This window comes from Agelaius phoeniceus, chromosome 15 (genome assembly GCF_051311805.1).
Source record: "Agelaius phoeniceus isolate bAgePho1 chromosome 15, bAgePho1.hap1, whole genome shotgun sequence".
Lineage (NCBI taxonomy): Eukaryota > Metazoa > Chordata > Aves > Passeriformes > Icteridae > Agelaius > Agelaius phoeniceus.
In genome coordinates, this window is record NC_135279.1 from 13,488,222 (window position 1) to 13,508,717 (window position 20,496).

Consider the following 20,496-nt stretch of genomic DNA (forward strand, 5'->3'; position numbering starts at 1 on the left):
GTTTTTTGTTGGTATGGTGGTTTTTTTTGGTTTTGTTTCCTTTTAAAATTTGCTGTTTACTGAAGGGAATTAACATCTTGTAATGCTTCTTTTTCAGTGCTGTGGCTTGATTCTGTGTCTTAGGCCCACAGGATAGTGTGATTCAAAAAAATCAGGTGATACATAGTGCTTGAAGTACGGACAGTGTTCTGGGGTTGGATTAACAGCTTGGGGAAAGGTGAAAATATAACTTCTTGTCTTCATTTGCCAGTGCAGAAGGCATTATCAAAATGAGGTGTTAGTTATCAGCCTAATCATTGCTGTCTGTCTCTGTCTGGAGTTAGAGGGATGCCAGAAGGGACTGGAAATACGAGATGGGCTGCCCTGGCTGGGATCGATGGCCCTAAGTGGATGCCTGGGGACAGGACAAGAGGCAGTCATAATTGAAATGCCACTTAGGCTTCCCCAGGCTTGCAGCCCTTTTGGTCTGGGGACTTTTGGAGCTGGATGTGGCCTTGGCTGCTTGGGAAGCCACAGTGGGGCTCTGCGAGGAGCTTTCTTGCCATTGCTTAAATCCTTGTGAACTTGTGGCCTCCCCAGCATTCCTAACAAATGTGCATTTATTGTGTAAAGAGCTGTCTCTTTTAAGGAGGGGAGAAAAAAAAGAATTTTGAACCAGACTACTGCTAGTTCTGTTTATGTCTCCTGGTTTTTGTATGAATGGAGTCAGGAAGGTCAGATAACATGCCTTGTGGCTTGCTCTGTGGTGTCCTTGCCTCTGATGGTGGCATGTGGTCAAAGGGAGTCAATTCAGTGCATTGTTTGGTGTTTTCAGTGCTCTCCCGGGTGGGAGGTGCTGCCATGGGACACAATCCTTCCTGAGGCACCCAGACAGGGCAGGGGAAGGTGGGGCTGATGTGTTGCTGCTCCTCTCTGATCTAATCAAAGCACACCGGGACTGGGACCATCATTAACATAGAGGGCTGACCCACCGTGTGGAGCTGTGCTGCTCTGGACAGTGTGAAGAATTCACTCCTGTGCAGGATTGCATAAAGCCAGAGGCACCTTTCCTATCCTTCAAATGCACATTTCTGCAGCAACTCAGTTTAGCTGCCCTTCATCTACAGAAAGGAATGGGGATTTATACATGCACACAGTTATGTCTCTGAATGAGGGACTCTGCTGATGTAACTTTATTCATCCCTTTTAAAGAGACAATATACTGCTCATCTCAGTAAGCCTGTAAATAATAATGCTTATCCACAGACTGTGGTTGGAATTGCAGTTACTATTGATTTTTCATAAAATACTGTTGGAATAGTTCTTAATTTAGTGGAATGTTGAGCTTTGCTATCTCCAGCCCCGATTACACTTGTACTCTAGTGGTGTCTGGAGATGGTGCTGTGAATGGGTGCAGAGTTCCCTTTATCCTCCCTGGAGAATGGTTCCCAATGCTTGAAGCTGCCTCAGGTGCTTCCACCGTGGTGTCTGGTGCAGCGTAGGGAAGGGAAGAGCAGGACTTGCTGGGTGTTTTGTGATTCAAGGCTGCAGATCCAGCTCGGGTGTTGCTCCCAGCAGCACTCAAGGACTGACAGGTCAGTTCTTCTCCCTGCCCTGCTGGTACTCCCTTCACTTTCTGGCAGCCCCAGTTCCTGCCATCCTCTAGTGAGCTGTGTTTGGCCTACTGAGACCATCCCCCTTGTCTGTTCCCTCTCCTGATGTTCCCATTTTCACCCCAAGGGACTGTCTCTTGCTCTTTGGTTCTGGTTACCATGATGCCCATCGTTGAGCCTTTGCAGTAGTTCTGGAAGTTCATGATACTCTGGCACTTACAGTGAAAGTTTTATTGTTTTCTCTGTTTTATTTTATCCTCCTTTATTGGAAAACCTCAGAGTGAAGTAATGGTAAATACAGTTATATTTATTTTCAGGCTTACAAGTGGAGCTCCTGATTAATTTCTTCTGGTTATTATCTACTTGGCTGTTTGTTTCTATCATTTCTTTGAATCAGTAATTGCTGAAGTTTACGCTGTGGTCTGTGCTCTGCTGAGACATTGATTAATGTTTTGGTTAGCTGAGCTACTTAAAAAGAAAATCTAAACCAAAACTCAGTATCAAGAGAGAGTGGCCTGGGGCCTCACTGGGTCACCAGCCATGACCAGGTGTGGTGGGCACAGCCCAGGATGTTTTGTGCTGCTCTCCTGACCAGTGCCTCTCATGCATCTCACTCAGACATTTTCCTTCCTTCTTCCAACACCTTTTTTTTCCTCTTGAGAAATGAATGAATTCTTCATTGTTGGCCTCTTCTTTACTCTCCAAATTATTGATGGATGTTTCGTGTTTACATGATGCTTTTCCAGTCCTTTGTTTGTTAGTAAACAAGAGCTATTATTTGTAGGTGGTAAATACACACTATATAAACCACGTGCTTTTCAGAGATAGATATATATATATATATATATATATATTTAAATACATAGGAAAAGATGTAGTTTAATCATTTCTCTTCTAGAATTCTTTGTGCCTTTTCCTTTCAGGTTCTTCCTCTTGCAGTTTTAGGAGCTCCTGATACCCTTGAGCAGGCCAGAGTCATTGAGGTTTGTTATCCAGGGGCTGTGATCTATGCAAAGCTCTGGTTTTTAACCAGATACAGGCCATGGATGAAGCACCCAGCAGTGGTGGTGCAGGATGCAGTTTTTCACTGAGCACAGTTTGGCTTTGTTAGTGTCAGCTGTCCTGATTTGTTGGTGCAATGGCTTCTTCCTACACCTGCTGCTGGTTAAACACCAACTTTTACTGTTATTCCATTTCAGCATCTTTAATTTCTGTGTGAAATCAAGGTCTTCTTCATGTTTGGATGACCATGGTGCTTCCCTTCAGCTTCTGCATTCTCTCCTGCTGGTCCTAGGGATACATATATCAGTAGACATGTTAGACTGGTGTATTTTTTTGTTTTACTGCTTTTCTTTTTATTTGGATTAAGGTTGCTATGTCTCTGAAGATATTACAAAGTTACTTCAGTGGTGTATTGGGGGTTTTATTCTGCTGTGATTCAGCTGATTTTTGCTCTCTGCCTCTTGAAAGCAATGCTATTAGATGTTTCCCATGATTTATTTTTCTGTTGCTGTCATTCCCATTCCTGCTGACCTTATCCGGAATTTCTCTTGAAAATAGAAAGTGTTGTCTTCAAGTATTACTAATATTCATTAGAAAAAATGATACTGTTTTTAAGGTAGACATTTGGAAATATGTATGTTATGATAGATATTTGAGAAATTGATACTGTCTTCCTTTTTGTAATTTAATCTTTCTTTTTGTTCTACAGCTGTAATATATTGAAAAAACTTATGTTTACAATTTCAAGGCTGTTAAAAGCTTTATTATTATTATTTTTCATTACCCAGAATTCAGTTAATTTCCATTTACTAATCTACCACACTCTCTTATATCTTTTGCTGGCTAATAGGAAGACAAAATATTTTTTTTCTTTCAAGTTTGGCCTACAGCTCATAAACTATTTCGATTATATGTATTGATGTCAAGATGAGGAAACACATATTTTGAAAGTTTTACTCCTATTTGTCAAGGGTGCTATGTTATGATCAATATCACTTTAAGTAATTGGCATTTGTATTAAATGTCAACTGAATAGAAATTCTAGATATTCCCTGATTTGTTGGTATGTTCAGAATTTTATAAATCATTAGTTTAAATAAGTTTCTGCAGGGTGATAACTCTATACATTGAATATCAAGTATGCAGTGTGCATACAAAGGGAGTTGATATGAAAGTGCAAGATTTGGGTTTTAATACCGTGCACCAGGTTTTCTTCCAAGTCGTCTCTCTGCAAGCTTGTCTCTGTCTTTATTGGAACACTGGCTCCATTGCAAGGCAGTTGTTCAAGTTGCCAAAGAAAAAGAGGGGTGTGTGAGGATGGAGCAGTGAGAAAAATCAAGGACTTAATAGCCAAAACACAGATCTTTAATTTGAATTTGCCCTGGCCTTTGGGTGAAGTTGCATGATGGTATCTTTTCTTCAGAACCATTGGTGCAGTGCTTTTGATCAGGTGCAGTCTCAGAAGAAATCAGTCTTGGGAAGCCACACAGGGTGGTGTTTGTGAGATCAGTGCTGTGGTTTGGTTTGGGTTTTCCTCCTGCTGAGTGAACTCTGTCACACAGGCTGTCAGGAGGGGGATACAATGTCATGCACATGGTTTGTGCTCTCTTGCCCTAGAGCTGTGCCATGACCTGGTGAGGACATTGCTGTGTGTCCCCACTGCTGCCCCGTGTGCTGGCACTGCCTCACATGGCAATGCCCCGAGCCAGAGTGGGGAACTGGTGCTGACCAAAGCTGGGGCAGGAGGAGACCAAACAAACAGGGCTGGTTTGGTGAGGAGGCCAGTCAGGCTCACAGGGTGACCCATCCTGTGTGCTGGCTCAGAGGAGCCAGGTGTTGCACAGCTGGGTGTGAGGAGAGGGTGAACACCAAGCTGGGGACTGTGGCTGCTGTGTTCCTGTGGCTGCAGCCTGCAGGAGAGAGGGGAACTGAACTGCCATTGCTGTGTCCCACAGCTGCCTGCATGGGGACAGATTACAGATTGCTGCATTGGCATGGCCAGTAAATGTGTACTTGTCCCTTATTTACTGGGTGTGTAGAAATGCTTATCACTGTGAGCTTACAGCTGAAGGCATCCAGACCTGCTGCATGCCAAGTGCTGTGTAATGCCAAATGCAAGGAAAATGGGCACGTGGTGTTCACAGACACTTCTTCCATCTTCTTGTGCCAAGGTCTCAGCCAATTAAAGCAGGGTGGTGTCCTCTGGGGAGCGGTGAGCATGGAGGGGTTGGGGCTGAGCAGCCACAGGGTGAGTCAGGGATGCTGCCTGGCCTGGGGCCAGCAGTGTCAGAAATGAGCAGGAAATTGATTTAGTCAAGCTCTGAATGCCTTGTGCTAAATGATCTATTGACTAAGAAAAAAAAAGAAATTAAAATTAAAAATACTACTAATAAAACGTGGAGTATGTACCAAGCAGGACAAATTGTCTGTGTTGTGTAGATTTTGCTGTTCCCTGGCTTTTAGATGCTTGCAGCTGTGATATTTCATTTCTATCATTACTGTGTGTGTAATCTATAACCTTCATCTAAGAAACACGACTCATTAATTAATCATTACCAAGGGCAAGACATGCAACAGCATCAAGTGTGCCAAATCCTCTCTCAAAGTTTTTAAGTGTCTGACTGCTCGTAGATAGCATCTCAGCAGTCCTGGCAGATTACTCTAAAGGACCAGATCTTGCAGCACATACTAAATTTATGGGTTTTTAGATCAGTTCTTCCAGTGGCACTCCAAGTAATTTGCAACTCTGCCTTCTATTTATTTAACCCTCTCCATCCTGGTGCTCTGTACCCTGCTGCTGAGGTTTCTATGGCAGCAGGAACCTGAGGGTGGCATTGGTGCAGATGGGCAGCCCTGGAGGTTTTAGTGCTCATGATGTGGAGAGGCATTATGGAAATGGGCAAACTCTGCTGCACTGTGACTTCCCTTCTGAGAAACACTGCACTCCATTTTTATGCTGCTTATGTAGTACCTGCTAAAATTATTCTTAAAGAATCTGGTATTATTCTGAGATGTCTGAAAGGAACAACTGCATTCCCTTTGGCTTTGCTGCTTTTCTTGCTTGGTTTGGCTTGTTTGTAAATATTGGTCAATGTTTACAAACACTTCTCCCCTGCTCTCTTACAGAAAGCTACTGCAAGGCAAAAAAATATTACAACTTGTCAGACTGTATTTTTAGTCAGTCTTGGTAACAAGTACTTTATTGACAACTCTGTAATAAAACATGAAACCTGTTTTGATTTTTGTTAACTAATTTTCTACGTGGATTTCTGGTGGGTTTTTTTCGTTTGGCTTGTTTGGGCTTTGTTTGTTCTAGTTCTGTTACAGCTAGCAAGTTTCATCTTTCTTTGGACTTTCCACATATAAAGAGGACAAAGGAAAAATTGAGAGCTGAAATTGTAGCTCTACTGCACTTTTTTACAGTGTCATATGCTTTTACATCTCCTGTGACTTTGAAATGCTCTGTACTTACTTCAGCCTGGTTTTTCAAGTAATTTTTGCAGGATTTTGTCTCTTTACTCGTTGCTCCACGGGAGGAGGTGACTGCAGCAGCACAGTGAGGGCCAGGGGGGTGCCAGGCTGGCAGTGCCTGGGATGGACCTGTCCCCTCCTGGGGAGCAGGGACTGTGCCCAGCAGAGCCCTGAGCAGGGCACCATGGGCTCCAAAGCCAAAAACCTTCTCAGTGTGGTCACCAAGTGTCCTTCAGACAGCCAGCAGCTCCCTGGGGTCACTTTGAGAAGCCTGGGTGAGGTGGGCTTTGCTGAGGTTTAAACGTGTTTTCTTATTAGGTAGATTTTAGCTCTCACATATTCATTATGCTTTTTCTTGGTAGCCTATCAGTGTCTGTATCTCTGTAACCCAACACTCTTCTTATGGAACTTGCTGTTCCAAATCCAGCAGCTCCTGAAACAGTGATAAGCAAACAGGGAAGCTATAAAAGAATTAACAATTATTAGCAAATACTGTAAATGGCACAGAATTACCAAAGAGGAGGGAAGTATTAAAAGTGTAATTTCCACTTAAGCATAGGTTGATAGGATTGCACAAAAGAAAGTAAGCATAATAGTGAAAATAAGGAGATTATGAAAGTAAAGACTGCATCCCAAACCCTAATTAGTGAGGTTATCTGCATTTCAGCTTTCACATTTGCTCATTAAAAGCACTGGGGGTTTTTCTTCACCTTGATTCATATTCTTAGAAAGTCTTATGCCAGGATTCTGGCCATAACGATTTTACATGATAGTAATGTACAGTGTGTATACAATTCTTTGTCTTATTTTTAAAAAAAATTGATGCTTTATGGAAAGCTGTTGGCCTGAAATACAATTATTCCTTTTCATTTCCAGGGAGATAAACCTCAGCAGTTAAGCAGTGCTAGTACATCAATCTTCTTTTTTAACCAAAAATAAGTACCATTAATTTAAATTTGGTGAAAGACATGGATAAAGCAGTGTTAAATGCTCTCACTGTTAAAAGAAAGTAGCTTAAAAGTTTCATGCATTACAGTGGAAAGCATTAGCTTGTCTTTATAGGTTTTTGTACATACTTATGATGAAATATTTGGCTCTAATATTGATGGTTAAAATGTTTGTTCCCCCCTCAGCCTGTGAGGATTTTGTATTTTTTTGTGTAGGCTGCCATCAGTGATTTGAATTTCTTTGGCAGAATGAAATTCTTTGCCCTTATTTCTTATTGCTCAGTTTCATAAAGCAAGGTGAAACATGTGTTTCTTTCAAAGTCATCTTCTATCTGGTTTTGGCTCTGCCTGGATTGTTTCATTGACCAGGTGGAAATGGCTGAGGCAATGGACATGATAGGTAACACTTGTCTTTCCAAAAATAGTTTTGTGGGTAATAGAAATTCTGAACAAAATGTGGGAATCAACAGGTAACAAAAGGTATTGCATACTGAGAAAGAAAATAATAAATTGACAGAGAAAGCAACGAGTGGTCTGTGAAGTGGTGACATCTAAGGCTATTTTAAATTAAACTTTCTTGTATTAAAAATGCCCAATGGAAAAAGTGTCACAATGCTAAAGTTTTGAGAAATGCTGCTTAATTTCATTGTGTCTTTTTGTTCTTTTGAACTGAGTAGGGAAGATGTGGTTCTTTCTTATTTACTAGTTTAGCAGTGTAAAAATTAAATTACTGAGCAATTTCTGTGCTCGAGTGTCTGCGTTTGGGACGGGGAGAAGGGAAAATAGGAGACAAATGGAAAGAGGCATTTACAAGGTTTATTTCTTCATCTGGTGTGGTTAGATTGTGGGGTCCTTTTTGTGTTTCAAAACTCTAAAAGATAAATACCATTAAATAAAATTTCATGTTAAAGCCTTTGCTTATTGTTTGGGTTTTACAGGTTTGGGTTTGGTTGTTTTTTTGGGTTTTTTCTGAAAGTTATTCTTATTTCTTTCTGACAGATCCAGCTTGGTTTTCACTGCCTGCCACAGTAAGAGTTGCCTCTCACCTGATGAGCTAAAGACACGACCCCTAAGGACTGCCAGCCTGAGCACTGCCAACTGCCTGGTCAGTGAGTACTCACAGCCTGAGTTTTGTGTGCTGTTTGCTCACAGATGTGTTTATGTATTGTTGGCCAAAGTGGTTCCATCTGTGCTTCAAAAGTGCCTGGGAAGATCTCTGCAGGAAAGTGTTTTTGTAGAGGAAAGCAATTTTTCTCAGCACTTTGCTTTAAAGAATCTACTTCAGTCTTTTCCAGCCCAAGTGAATTACTTCAGAAGGCCCCACTAAAAGAAATCTGCCTTTTTCCTGTCTACCTGCATGTTCATTTATGGGCATTGCTCATCCTGACCAATTCAGGATCAAATGAGGGTGTTGGGAATTTAATGCTCCTGGCATCAAAATATTTTTTTCTTCACTGGAATGAGCCTTTTGTTCAGATTCTGAACACAACAAAAATTGTTTAATCTGTATGACTGGCTGCACACAGTTCTCTATCTGTGTATAGACAATATATGCTGGGCAGAGAAAAGACAAAGAGAAGAACCCTTCCCATTATCTGTTCTTTCATGGTGTCTCTAACTGCTGGTCAGAATGCTCACAAGACACCTACAATTTAATTACTGTTGTACATGTGCTTTGGGAATGCAGGTAATTATATCAAGTACCACACTTATCCCAGGGTGTCCAGCACTGGAAAGGGGCTGTCCTGCTTAAGAGTAGCTGAAAAGTAAAGGGAACATAACCTTTGGTTGATGGATTCCCATCAGGAAAAAAACCAATACCAAACCCTACTTATGTTCCAAAAAAAAAATCCATCTTCTCTTATGGATTTTAATTTTACTGAGGATAAGTTTCAGTGAGACACCTGAGAATTCTTACTTGAGTAATTTAATTCAGTGGCAGTATTTCATGGGAAGCTTTTTCCAGATTGTGCCTTTTCTAAATCTCTCATTTGGAGTTAGTTTAATATAATATTTTAAATTGTTTCACTTGTCTTGAAAAGCGTGGCAAAACAGTGGGGTTTAGATCTGGCAAGCACCAAATGCTGAAGGAATTCTTGAATTCACTTTGAAAAAACTCAACAAATTCTTCTGCATTGTTTGCAATGGGTCATTTGGTTGTCATTACATATTTTCTAGTGGAAGGTTAATTTCTGATTCCAGGGCTGTACTTTTTCATTTTTTTGGCCATTAAAATCCATGCTCCATACTTGTAAATTACTCCAAGGGTCTGATCTTTAAATTTTCAAATTTTATGTAGTGTAAGAAAGTTAAAATGAGAAGAACGAGCTACTTCAGTATAAGAAATCCTTTATACTGAGAAAATCTGGTGAGATTGTGGTGGTTTAAAAATTTATTATTTTACAGGTCTAAATTTCATGACAGTTTTCTACCAGATCTGTATAGTTAGAAATATGAAATAGGGGATTCCTGAAATCTGTTTTGACTATTATAAATATCTATCTAGTCTCTGCTTAAGTTGTTTGTATATGCTCTATGTTCCTGTATTTAAGGGATCTTCATAGCCCATCTTTAGCAGTTAAAGAACAGATTGACAAGTACTTCCCACAGCAAATTCCAGGAGAACAAGCATTAAGTGATAAAAGATACTGGTTCCAGAAGCTCTCACTTTTGCTCTGTATCTCAACAGCAGTTTGTCAGGGAAAGGTTGCAGAGGTAGGTCCTTGGTGAGAATTTCAAAACACCTGATAGCTCAATCTCCAAATCCCCTGCTGTAGTCTTGGTTTGTTTGTTTTTTGCTGTCTGTTTTTTTAAAATAACACCAAATGATCTCCCAGGGTCAGACAGTAAGTCAGTAACAAAGCTGAACATAAAACCAAATTGATAATTCCCTGCAGTAATTGAGGTTGACAATATGCCTGCTTAAACTTTCAAAATGGTGGCTAGATCCTGTGCATTACTTATTTTCATTGCTCTGGAAAATACTGAGGCCAGGAAGGATTTTCAGATATTGAAGAAAAACTTTTCTTCTTGCTCCCATCATATGTTTGGGGGAGTTTGCTTTGGGTTTAATTTGAGTTGAGACACAGGCTGGGACAAGGAGCTCCGTGCTGCGTGTGAGGAGCAGAGCTTTCCTTCCCTGGCAGTGAAATATTTGCTTTATAGGATGTCCAGCAGCTCCTCCAGCTGAGAGAGGGCTCCTCACTGAGCCCCAGGACAGGGCAAGAACAAGAGCACCCCAAGATCTCCTGCAGCATGGTGCAGCAGCTGATTTGGGGTTTCATTCTGGGGCTTGAGGGTTTTGGGAGATGTTCTGTCTTTAGTGGGAGTCTTCCTTAGCTGCAGGTTTGGGTTGGGAATTTGCCCTGGGTTCTGTCCCACGTGCTGGTGGCATCTCTTGTTTTCAGCCTGCTGTAGGTACTGTCTGTTCTTTATTTCATTCCTAAACTTTGGTTCCTGTGCATTTCCTGGTGTGATGAGGAAGTGCTGGTAACTTCCCAGTTATTTCCCCTTTGTATGGTTTGCCCAGCCCTTCAGCACTGCCTGTTTGTGCCTTATGTTCTCCATGCATCTGTCAAACACTCACTGTCAGCTCCCAAACCACTGCTGAGACTCATTTCCCTCCACTGTGCCCTTCTCCAGCATCCTCTGTGCTCTTCAGAGGCCATGGCTGTGAAGAAGATTTCAGCATATTTGTTAGGTTCTTTTTTTCTTAATTAGATTTCTTTTCAACAAAGGTTTCTATCATCCCATCATGGTGGATCAAAGCCTTTAGAAAGTAACTACCTTAGAGGAAAAAGTTCAACTTCTTGAACAAAACCCTTCTGGACTTAGCCTCAAGGGAGGACTCAGTTTCTTAGCTTTATCCATCTTGACAGGAAATTTGTGTCTTCTGAGGGAGTTGGAAGAAAACAGCCTCTTCATCACTGCCAACTTCTGTGCTCCTCTTAGTTCCAGGTCTGGAGGATGCAAATTTTTTGGCATCTTTAGTGCTGCCACTCTGGAAAAAAAAAGGGCATTTTCTGTGTGGTTTGAAAACCTTCTGCAAAGTCCCATTGGTATAAATCGTCAAAACTGCTTGAGCAAATTGCTGAAGAAGCCCTTGTTTTACTGTCAGACTTGGATGCCCCTACCATGTTGGGTTTATTAGTTTGCAATGATTTTGAAAGGGAACAGAAGTTAACAAATAATGTGTTCTTAAGTATTTGTATCTTCTATTTCTTAGGCAACAAACTCCCAGTCAGAGCTTGATAAGTATTAGCACTCACAAATGGAGCCACAAAACCAATGCAAATTCTGCTCTTGATTTTTCTCCTGGGTAACTCTTGGCAGCAAAGGCAGGTTACCATCCTGTGTAAGCATCAAACTTAGAGTAAATTACTCTAAATTATAAACTGACCAATAAATCAGCATTGCTACAGCGTTGTCCTCCCATTCCTCACCCCATACCATATCCCAAAGAAGAATCAATGTATCAGAATATTGTTTTAATTTTTTTAATTAAATAGAGAAAAAATGAATGATCTCCTGGACTTACCAGCAATAATTAAGCCTGGTGAAAGAGCAGGGGCATATATGCAATTTAAATAGATCATTGTAATGTGATAATTACAGAAGTAGGATTAAGGTGTTGCCCATGCTTTTGTAAATTATGCCATATCACCAAATACCTGTTTGGTTTTTTTTTTCATTTTTGTCTTTGTTATGAAGTTCAGTAAGATATTAATGGGGCTAACCAATTCTCCAAGTGGTTTTAAATTAATCAGGACATATGCCCACACATTGGCCTTAGCACTGCAAGCCTATTTTTTGGGAGAGGAATTTATTTGGCAGCATTCTTTAAGACCCAGCATTTGATATGAAGGAGATGAAGCACTGCCATTTCTCAGGTACTGCATGAGTAGATGAGAAATTGAATATTACTTTGGATAAATTCAGGCCTCTGTCAGATGTATGGAAGATGGGAATAATTCAAGCAGAACAGTAAGCCTAGGATAATTAAAAAATAAATTACTGTATCCTAAAATATTTTAGTGGACTCTAGATATGAGTGTTCAGACTGAGAAGGATATAGTGAGAAAAACCAACTATATGAAAATACCAAATTATCACTAAAGGTCAAGTAAGAATGTACTGGAAAAGATAACTGGATGTTTGAAGTCCTGTTGTTTGTTTTGTTTGGGGTTTTTTTGACTCACTACTACGTAGCATACAAAGTTGGAGTTGATAAATAGATGCTGATAATATTTGCTATTTTGTGAGAATTCTCTTTGAGTCAGGTAGAAGTTTTATTAACAATAATGTGCATTCTGTGCCATGACATTGTATAATTCATGTATTCTTCCAATACCTCAGTGGGATATGAGATTTTGTGTGAGAAAGGACATTGTATAATTCATTTATTTTTCATAAACTTGAGTGGGATATGAACCTCTGTGTGAAAAAGGCTCTGTGGGAAAAAATATTTGAGTTTTGACCTTTGATTTTTCTAACTAAGTGCAAGTTTTAATATATGTTATAATTAAAAAAACCAACTTGGGTGAAAATGCTGTAGGTATTCAGGCTGGCCTGGAGTGGCAGATGGAGGGAAATGTTGGGATAATTATCTGAATGCTTCTTCAAGTGAGACTGAAGGGGACAGGTCTTGCCTAGAAATTCAGAAATGACATTCTGTGCATTCTGGGGCTATCCTTGGAGAGCCCAAAGAAAACAGTTACAGCTCATGACAGATTGTTCTCTATAATATAAATAGTCTGTGTAACCTGCTACAAGCACTGAATAGGGGTGGCTTGCATGAAGGAAAATGTAAAATCCTGTTTGTGGTGCAGTAATCTGCCCTTTATTTATGGTTTTATGTCTTCCTTCCTGTACTGAAACCTCAGCACTGACAATTCTAGATTTTTTGTGCAACTGAGTGTGAAGTCTTCCTGGAAACTTGGTGGGGTTTCAAAAGAAGTTCTGTGCGTTTGAGAAGGATGTAGCCCTTCCTGTTTGATGATGAATCCTGGGCTGAAGTATTTCAGAGTGAAATAGCTTCCTTGTGAAAGATCCTATTTCCTTGAGAAAGGGAAAGGTTCTCAGTCAGCATCTGTCCTGGAAGAAACCCTCTGTCTGTAATTACTTCGTGACTGGAGTTCGAGGTGCTGTGGCTGTGTAGGTGTCTGATAAATGTTTTTGGTGGAATAGAGCACACATATGAGCAATGAGTGGATAAAGCTGCATTTCAGTTCCATTCATTCCAGACCAGGCTCATGCCTTTGCCTTCATGAGCAGGTTATTTTTGTGTATTTAACAAAAAAGAAAAAAAAGAAATCTTTATGAGAAGATACAAATATGAAAATTTTGTATCTTCTCATAAAGATGAGAAGGAAACATGAAAGGAATATTGGTAAATAGTTGTTATCTTTCAGGTTTTCCCTTTGCTTTTTATTGCACTGTTTTTGTTTCTAGAACTAGTAGAAATGATAATATTAAATATATATTTTTATAAAATAAAAAATACAGTTACAAAATACAGTCTGATTGTGAACAGCCTGAAATTAAGTCACAAGTTAACTTCTACTGAGCAACCTGTATCTGCTTGGATAGGATCTTCAAAAACCAGGTGTGATAGAAAGAAAACAGAAGTAGACAAAAACTAAACTGCCATCACAGTAAGAATCAAGAGATTCAGTGTTCCCTGACTTTGTTGCATGGGAAGCATCACCCCATCATTACTGAGAGCTGCCCGTGCTTGGTGCAGAAGCTGGGACGTGAATGAGGGACAGTGAGCCTGAGGAACAGCCCAGGTGTCACTCTGGAGATGGCTGTGCTGAGTCCAGGAATGGAGAGGCAGCCCAGGTGTCACTCTGGAGATGGCTGTGCTGATGCAGGAATGGAGAGGCAGCCCAGGTGTCACTCTGGAGATGGCTGTGCTGAGTCCAGGAATGGAGAGGCAGCCCAGGTGTGACTCTGGAGATGGCTGTGCTGATGCAGGAATGGAGAGAGGCAGCCCAGGTGTCACTCTGGAGATGGCTGTGCTGAGTGCAGGAATGGAGAGGCAGCCCAGGTGTCACTCTGGAGATGGCTGTGCTGAGTGCAGGAATGGAGAGGCAGCCCAGGTGTCACTCTGGAGATGGCTGTGCTGATGCAGGAAGGGAGAGGCAGCCCAGGTGTCACTCTGGAGATGGCTGTGCTGATGCAGGAATGGAGAGGCAGCCCAGGTGTCACTCTGGAGATGGCTGTGCTGATGCAGGAAGGGAGAGGCAGCCCAGGTGTCACTCTGGAGATGGCTGTGCTGATGCAGGAATGGAGAGGCAGCCCAGGTGTCACTCTGGAGATGGCTGTGCTGATGCAGGAAGGGAGAGGCAGCCCAGGTGTCACTCTGGAGATGGCTGTGCTGAGTGCAGGCAGGGAGAGGCAGCCCAGGTGTCACTCTGGAGATGGCTGTGCTGATGCAGGAATGGAGAGGCAGCCCAGGTGTCACTCTGGAGATGGCTGTGCTGAGTGCAGGCAGGGAGAGGCAGCCCAGGTGTCACTCTGGAGATGGCTGTGCTGATGCAGGAATGGAGAGGCAGCCCAGGTGTCACTCTGGAGATGGCTGTGCTGAGTGCAGGCAGGGAGAGGCAGCCCAGGTGTCACTCTGGAGATGGCTGTGCTGATGCAGGCAGGGAGAGGCAGCCCAGGTGTCACTCTGGAGATGGCTGTGCTGAGTGCAGGCAGGGAGAGGCAGCCCAGGTGTCACTCTGGAGATGGCTGTGCTGATGCAGGAATGGAGAGGCAGCCCAGGTGTCACTCTGGAGATGGCTGTGCTGATGCAGGAATGGAGAGGCAGCCCAGGTGTCACTCTGGAGATGGCTGTGCTGATGCAGGCAGGGAGAGGCAGCCCAGGTGTCACTCTGGAGATGGCTGTGCTGAGTGCAGGAAGGGAGAGGCAGCCCAGGTGTCACTCTGGAGATGGCTGTGCTGATGCAGGAATGGAGAGGCAGCCCAGGTGTCACTCTGGAGATGGCTGTGCTGATGCAGGAAGGGAGAGGCAGCCCAGGTGTCACTCTGGAGATGGCTGTGCTGATGCAGGAATGGAGAGGCAGCCCAGGTGTCACTCTGGAGATGGCTGTGCTGATGCAGGAAGGGAGAGGCAGCCCAGGTGTCACTCTGGAGATGGCTGTGCTGAGTGCAGGCAGGGAGAGCCAGGTGAGCAGGGCACCTTGCAGGGGTAGCTCAGTTTTGCACAGCAGGGACCCTCTAAGGGTGCCAAGCACACACTGGAGCCATGTGTGGAGAGCCCTGTGCCATTCCTCGGGGGCTGGCAGCCAAAATGACCCATAACACAAACAGCTTTTGTTCTGCACTCTTACTCTGCCTTTGAACTTGAAGCAGGGAAGGATGTGATTTGCTAATTGTCTTCAAGCCATTATTTACTCTTGGTGTCACTGGGCCTTCCACAAGTTTGCATTTACATAAATACATCTCACAATGTTGGCACCTTGACAGTGACTTGAAATGGGAAAACAGCATGGTTACTATTGTCTTACATCATCTACTACAGAAAACCAAAATGTACCTAAGGGTGAGTTTCATCAAATTAATTTAGAATCATAAACTCAATATAACTGGATTTTTATTTGATTTTTACCTTGCACCTGCCCACTTCTTTTACTGCAGATGGGTCTAACCTTCCTATTTGAGCACGTGCAGCAGAAGCAGCTTTGCTTCATGCAGATCCTTACTGACCCAGCTATTTGTACCCCCTGGCAATCTGCTCTGTGGTTGTACAGCACCAGGTTAATTACAGCCTTGTGAACAATCTGCCTACTGGTAGAGAGATTTTTTGTTCTTTTGCTTTACAAGACTGCATCTTCTTATTTTTTTAATATTAGCTTTGTCATAGCTGTCACATGGCACATTTCACGGCCAGTTGAAGTTTCCCTCACTTTAGCAGCAATCCAGCTTATTATGCAGATACCCACTTTGGAGAATGAGCATCTGCAGCTACTCAAGACACAGAGATGCTGGTGAATGTGTCTAGGCATCTTCATTTGTTGTGCTGTGTTGTTCCCTGAATAAATATGCACAATATCTGGCAGTTGAGCAGTCACAATGCAAAAAGAGAAACACACTGGTGTTCTGTTATGTGATAGCTGGCTGTGCCACTGATTATAAAGCATGTAGCTGAACCCAAGGGGAAGGAATTTTTCTTTTTAAAAAGTATTCTAAATATTTTTCTTATCTCTATTTTTTTTTTTTGTCGATCTCCTTAGCAACAGAAACAGATGTTTCCTTTCTCTTAGTCATTACATTCAAAGAAAGTAGCAGCTTCAAAAATAAGGAAAGCAATTTCTATGAATTGGGTAGCTATTAATTATTGCCAAGATGTTTTAGGATGATAATAAGACATGCAACAATTGGCTTTTTTCTTTAATTGAAATATAGCTATCTAGTTAACCTGTGCTGGTTAGGTGAGCTAAAATCTATCTGCTCTTATAGTGCAGTTGTGTGATAAAGACAAGAGTAAGCTTGAATATTTCTGGTTTATTGAGGAGATACATAGTATCAATGTGCACCTAATGTTTTATTAATTTTTGACTTCAAAGCAAGTCAGTGAAGAGTTTGCCTTGAAGACAAAGAACTAAATATGCATGGCCTTACAAATATATATTTTTGTATGTCAATTTACAATATGAAATGGTATAATTAATTTTAAATGTGGACTTTGTTTTACAGTGATGCTCTTTTTCAAATTTCTGTCTGTTTTTCTCTGGACTTTTATTGTACAATTTTAAGCTTTTACTTGGGTTTCAAAAGGGTTTACTCTGATTTTCATCTGTATGGGCACAAGTGCCTTCCTAATTCACAAGAAACTGGCACATGTAGATGAGCTATAGAGAGAAATGAGGTAGGACTGCAGAATCAGGATATGGACTGGTCTCTGTCAGCCAAGAGAAACGGAGGCACCTCTGAAGTTTGGAGAGAAGGACTTTGCTGCTCCCCTAGTCCTGAGTGTCATTTAAGGTAACTGCATGTGCATGGACCCACATTTGTGCTTGAAAACCAGTGCAAAAAGCAAACCTTCATTCCTGATAGTGTTCATCTGTTTAGTTCATCTCATGGAAATTTAGTAGCAGTGTTGAGGGGAAAAAACACTTGTTCAGATGGGTGAAATTGGGAAACCTTAATCTCAACTGGGGCTGAACTGGCTGCTCTTTTTTTACAAGCACATTCTCCTGCAGCATGCACATCCACAGCAGGAAAAAGGAAACAAAGCCTTTGACTTGAATTTACTTCAAAAACCAGCAAAGCTCAGAGAAGAAACAGGTGAAGAAGATTAGTGTTGTGCCACAACCTTTAATCACACTTGTACTCCCCCTGATGTTTTCCTTTTTCTTTGTCTCCCTCCAACCCTGAAAATAATAATAATTCTGACTGGGACTCCTTTAACCATGTGTCGGTGGCAAAAGTGGTTTTGAAAAGCTTTACCAAAGAACCATCTGGAGCATGAGAGGGCCAGGAGCACTGAGAGCTTCCTCCATGGCAGAGCTGATGAGCTGGGAGGAGCAGTGAGCAGCAAAGCCTGGCTGTGTGTAATCCTTTCACCTGGCCAGCACATCAGACACATGGGCAGCTGCCCAAGTGCTGCTCCCCTCAGTTCAGGGGAACAGGTCATGCTGCCCCTTAGGTTCTGCTAAGGCAGGGCTGGAACCATCTGCATTCCAGTTGGATGTGCAGAGTAATCAAAAATACAAATATGAGACCATCCCTGGCTGCTCAGTAAGTGCAGAGTCTCGGTGTCTGCTGTAGGCTGGAGGTGGGCACAGCTCCTCAGGGGTCAGAGTGCTGCAGGAGGCAGAGCAGCATGGTTTGGGCAGGGCTCATTTCAGGGAACGTGGGCACTGTTCTCTGTTCACCCCACTGGAACCTCTGTATATGGGTGAGGAGTAAAGGGATCTTGTGGGAGGATCTCAGAAGGGAAAGCTTTCATCAGTTGTGGCCAGGGACAGTGCTCCAAAAATGGCAGGAATGTTTATTGCAGGAAAGAGTGTTAGAAAAGAACAAAGCCTTGGTGGGCAGGCAGGGAGGCAGCCTGCAGTGGGTATCTGCTTGTCTGTAGGCAGGCGTGCCTAAAGTAAGTTAGGTCTTACTCCTACTCAGTGGTGAGTCTACTCAGTTTATTGTAGGTGAAAAAAATGATGGCATTATGAAATAAGAAAAGCTAAATGAAATGTTACTGCCAGGGTCACCTTGTGTAAGTGAAATTCAAACAGGTGTATGAACTCGTTGGTCATGCATTCCACGCCAGCCTTTGGTTCATGCTGCCTCTCTCCCAGCTGAATTCTTGGAGTAGGAGGCCTTTTCTGGGGAGCAAATGGTGCAAATCCTGATGCACCAAAATCGAGTTCTGATGGTGCAAATTGTTTGTTGATAGCTGCAGCTAAGCAGTGAGGCAGCCCTTGGCCCCCACTTGAGGCAATAATAGCCATGAGGGTGGCTCTGAGGAGACACCCTGTTCTGCAGCAGTGCCTGGTGACTACCAAGTGGAAAAGGACTAAGCTGCTTTGTGATCAGAGCAGAAATTTCACTTTCCTGGTGTCTCCCTAGCTGACCATGCAGGCATTTCAAATGTGTCCCTTGGCACCAGTTGTCTTGGTGTTTCCTGGGTTTTGGAAAACCATTGCTCACATACTGGTGATCTTTTTGAATAAATGTGGATCATTCCTACAGGATATTTTAGAGGAAATTGCAGATTTTCTTTTGTGCTCTGTGTTTGTTTCATATGTAAGTTGTCTCTAACTGCCATAGATTTGCTTACTGGAATAAGAGAGAATTTAGAAGAAAATTATGAATTCTTTCATCTTTAAAGTGGACCAAAAAAATAACCTTGGTTAATAAGAAAGTGCTCTCAATTCCTACACAGCTTCATGGACACAACTCTTCAAATGCTCCCATAGCAAATGGGGGCCTTTTTAACCTTCCTGGTAAATCACCCCTTAAGGTAAAATAGCTGATAATTCTGCAGCTCTTATCACAAGTTATTTTTAAAGAGAGTCTTGTCATGAAGAATAGTTCTTTGATATTGAAAGAATGAATTCCACTCAGTTTAATGCTAATGAGAATGAGACATGTAAATCAATATTTTGAATTATATGTGAGAATATAGGGGTTAAATATGCCCTTTAACTGGACTGAATAGTCACAATATCTGTTGAGGGTTTTTGTGCATGAAAACTATGTGAAGGTAATTTGTTGAATCAATATTCCTGACAGGCCTCTTTTATGTGTGGTTTGTCAGGGGCTGGGAGAGGACTGTTCTGGTTAGTTTGTTTGTTCTTGGTCTCATTTTAAGGAACAGTCTGAATTAATTGCCTTGGGTTGGTTCTGTTGACACTGCAGAGTGTGGTGACGCTGTACTCCTGGAATAAAGGAAAATATATCAGAAGGAAAGCAATGAAGAGTAATTGTCTTCAAATGTTTGGCATCAACCACTCCAAGACTTCATAGTTACTCTAAGTTGAGGGTAAATTTTCAGTAAAAAGATTGCATACATTAGAATTGCAGAACCCAAGATTAGGTACTGATTTTTAATTTTTCAATTTTACTGTAGCGATTATTAATTATGGTGGGAGACCCTAATCAGGCACATGTCAACACTGAAGACCATTTTTTGTTATGTATTTCAGGTATACTCTTAAAAAATATTACTATTTTAAATAAACTTGTAAGATAAACACTTTCATAGAACCTGCTGTTGTGTGGAATTCATTGTGCTCTCTAGAGAAGTGTAGAATCTGTGGAAAAATGCTTTTCATCCACCAAAGGAAATAGGAAATTTGACAACATGCATTTGTCTACAAAATGCGAAGCAATATCTGATGAAATATGCTTTGTCAATAAAATAAATTGCCAAACAAAATGTAATCCTTCCTCAAAATGCGTTTAGCCTACACAGTGAAATAAGCCACTTCCACAAAGTGCATTTGGTTGCTTGAATTATTTTGATTTGCTGTCTATCAGAACCTGTAGATAGTGTCTTGTGTCTTTTTTTTATTGTCAGGCACTCTATATCAACCTTTTTTTATTACATATAAGTAAAATACATTTAATTTAAAGGCAGACATTAGATAAGACAGGTATAGGTATGTACACATATATGTATGGAGCTGGTTATAAATTTAAAAAAAATTTGGGGTCTGTTAAAAATAAATGTATTTGCCTAAACAGAAATTTATTGCTAAACTTTTGCATCTCATGGAAACAAAAATACACAATGCTACAATTGGAAAAGACATTGCAGGTCTGCCTCCTTCAGCCTAAGTACAAATATTTTCCCAGTTGTGTCAGGAAGAAACATAGATAGGAAGGTGTTTATTTTTTATCATATGTAACAAAGTAGAAATTACTTTTAAAATGTTATTTTATGGATTAGCAGCTCTCTAATTATACAAAGCATGTTTTTATGAACTGGGTGAGTTGGACCACTGCTATTCCCTGGCCATGGTGCAGTGTTCCAG

At 41.6% G+C, this 20,496-nt stretch overlaps 1 protein-coding gene across 15 annotated transcripts in view; it reads left to right on the top strand.

Moving 5' to 3' along the window:
- The window catches only part of TENM2 (teneurin transmembrane protein 2), an 884,487-nt gene that overhangs the window by 316,092 nt on the left and 547,899 nt on the right, over positions 1–20,496 (top strand). For all 15 annotated transcript variants that reach the window (XM_077186468.1, XM_054642789.2, XM_077186471.1 and 12 more), the window contains one exon: positions 8,012–8,117. The gene's annotated coding sequence lies outside the window, so the exon portion shown is untranslated. The remainder of the gene's footprint in view (positions 1–8,011; positions 8,118–20,496) is intronic.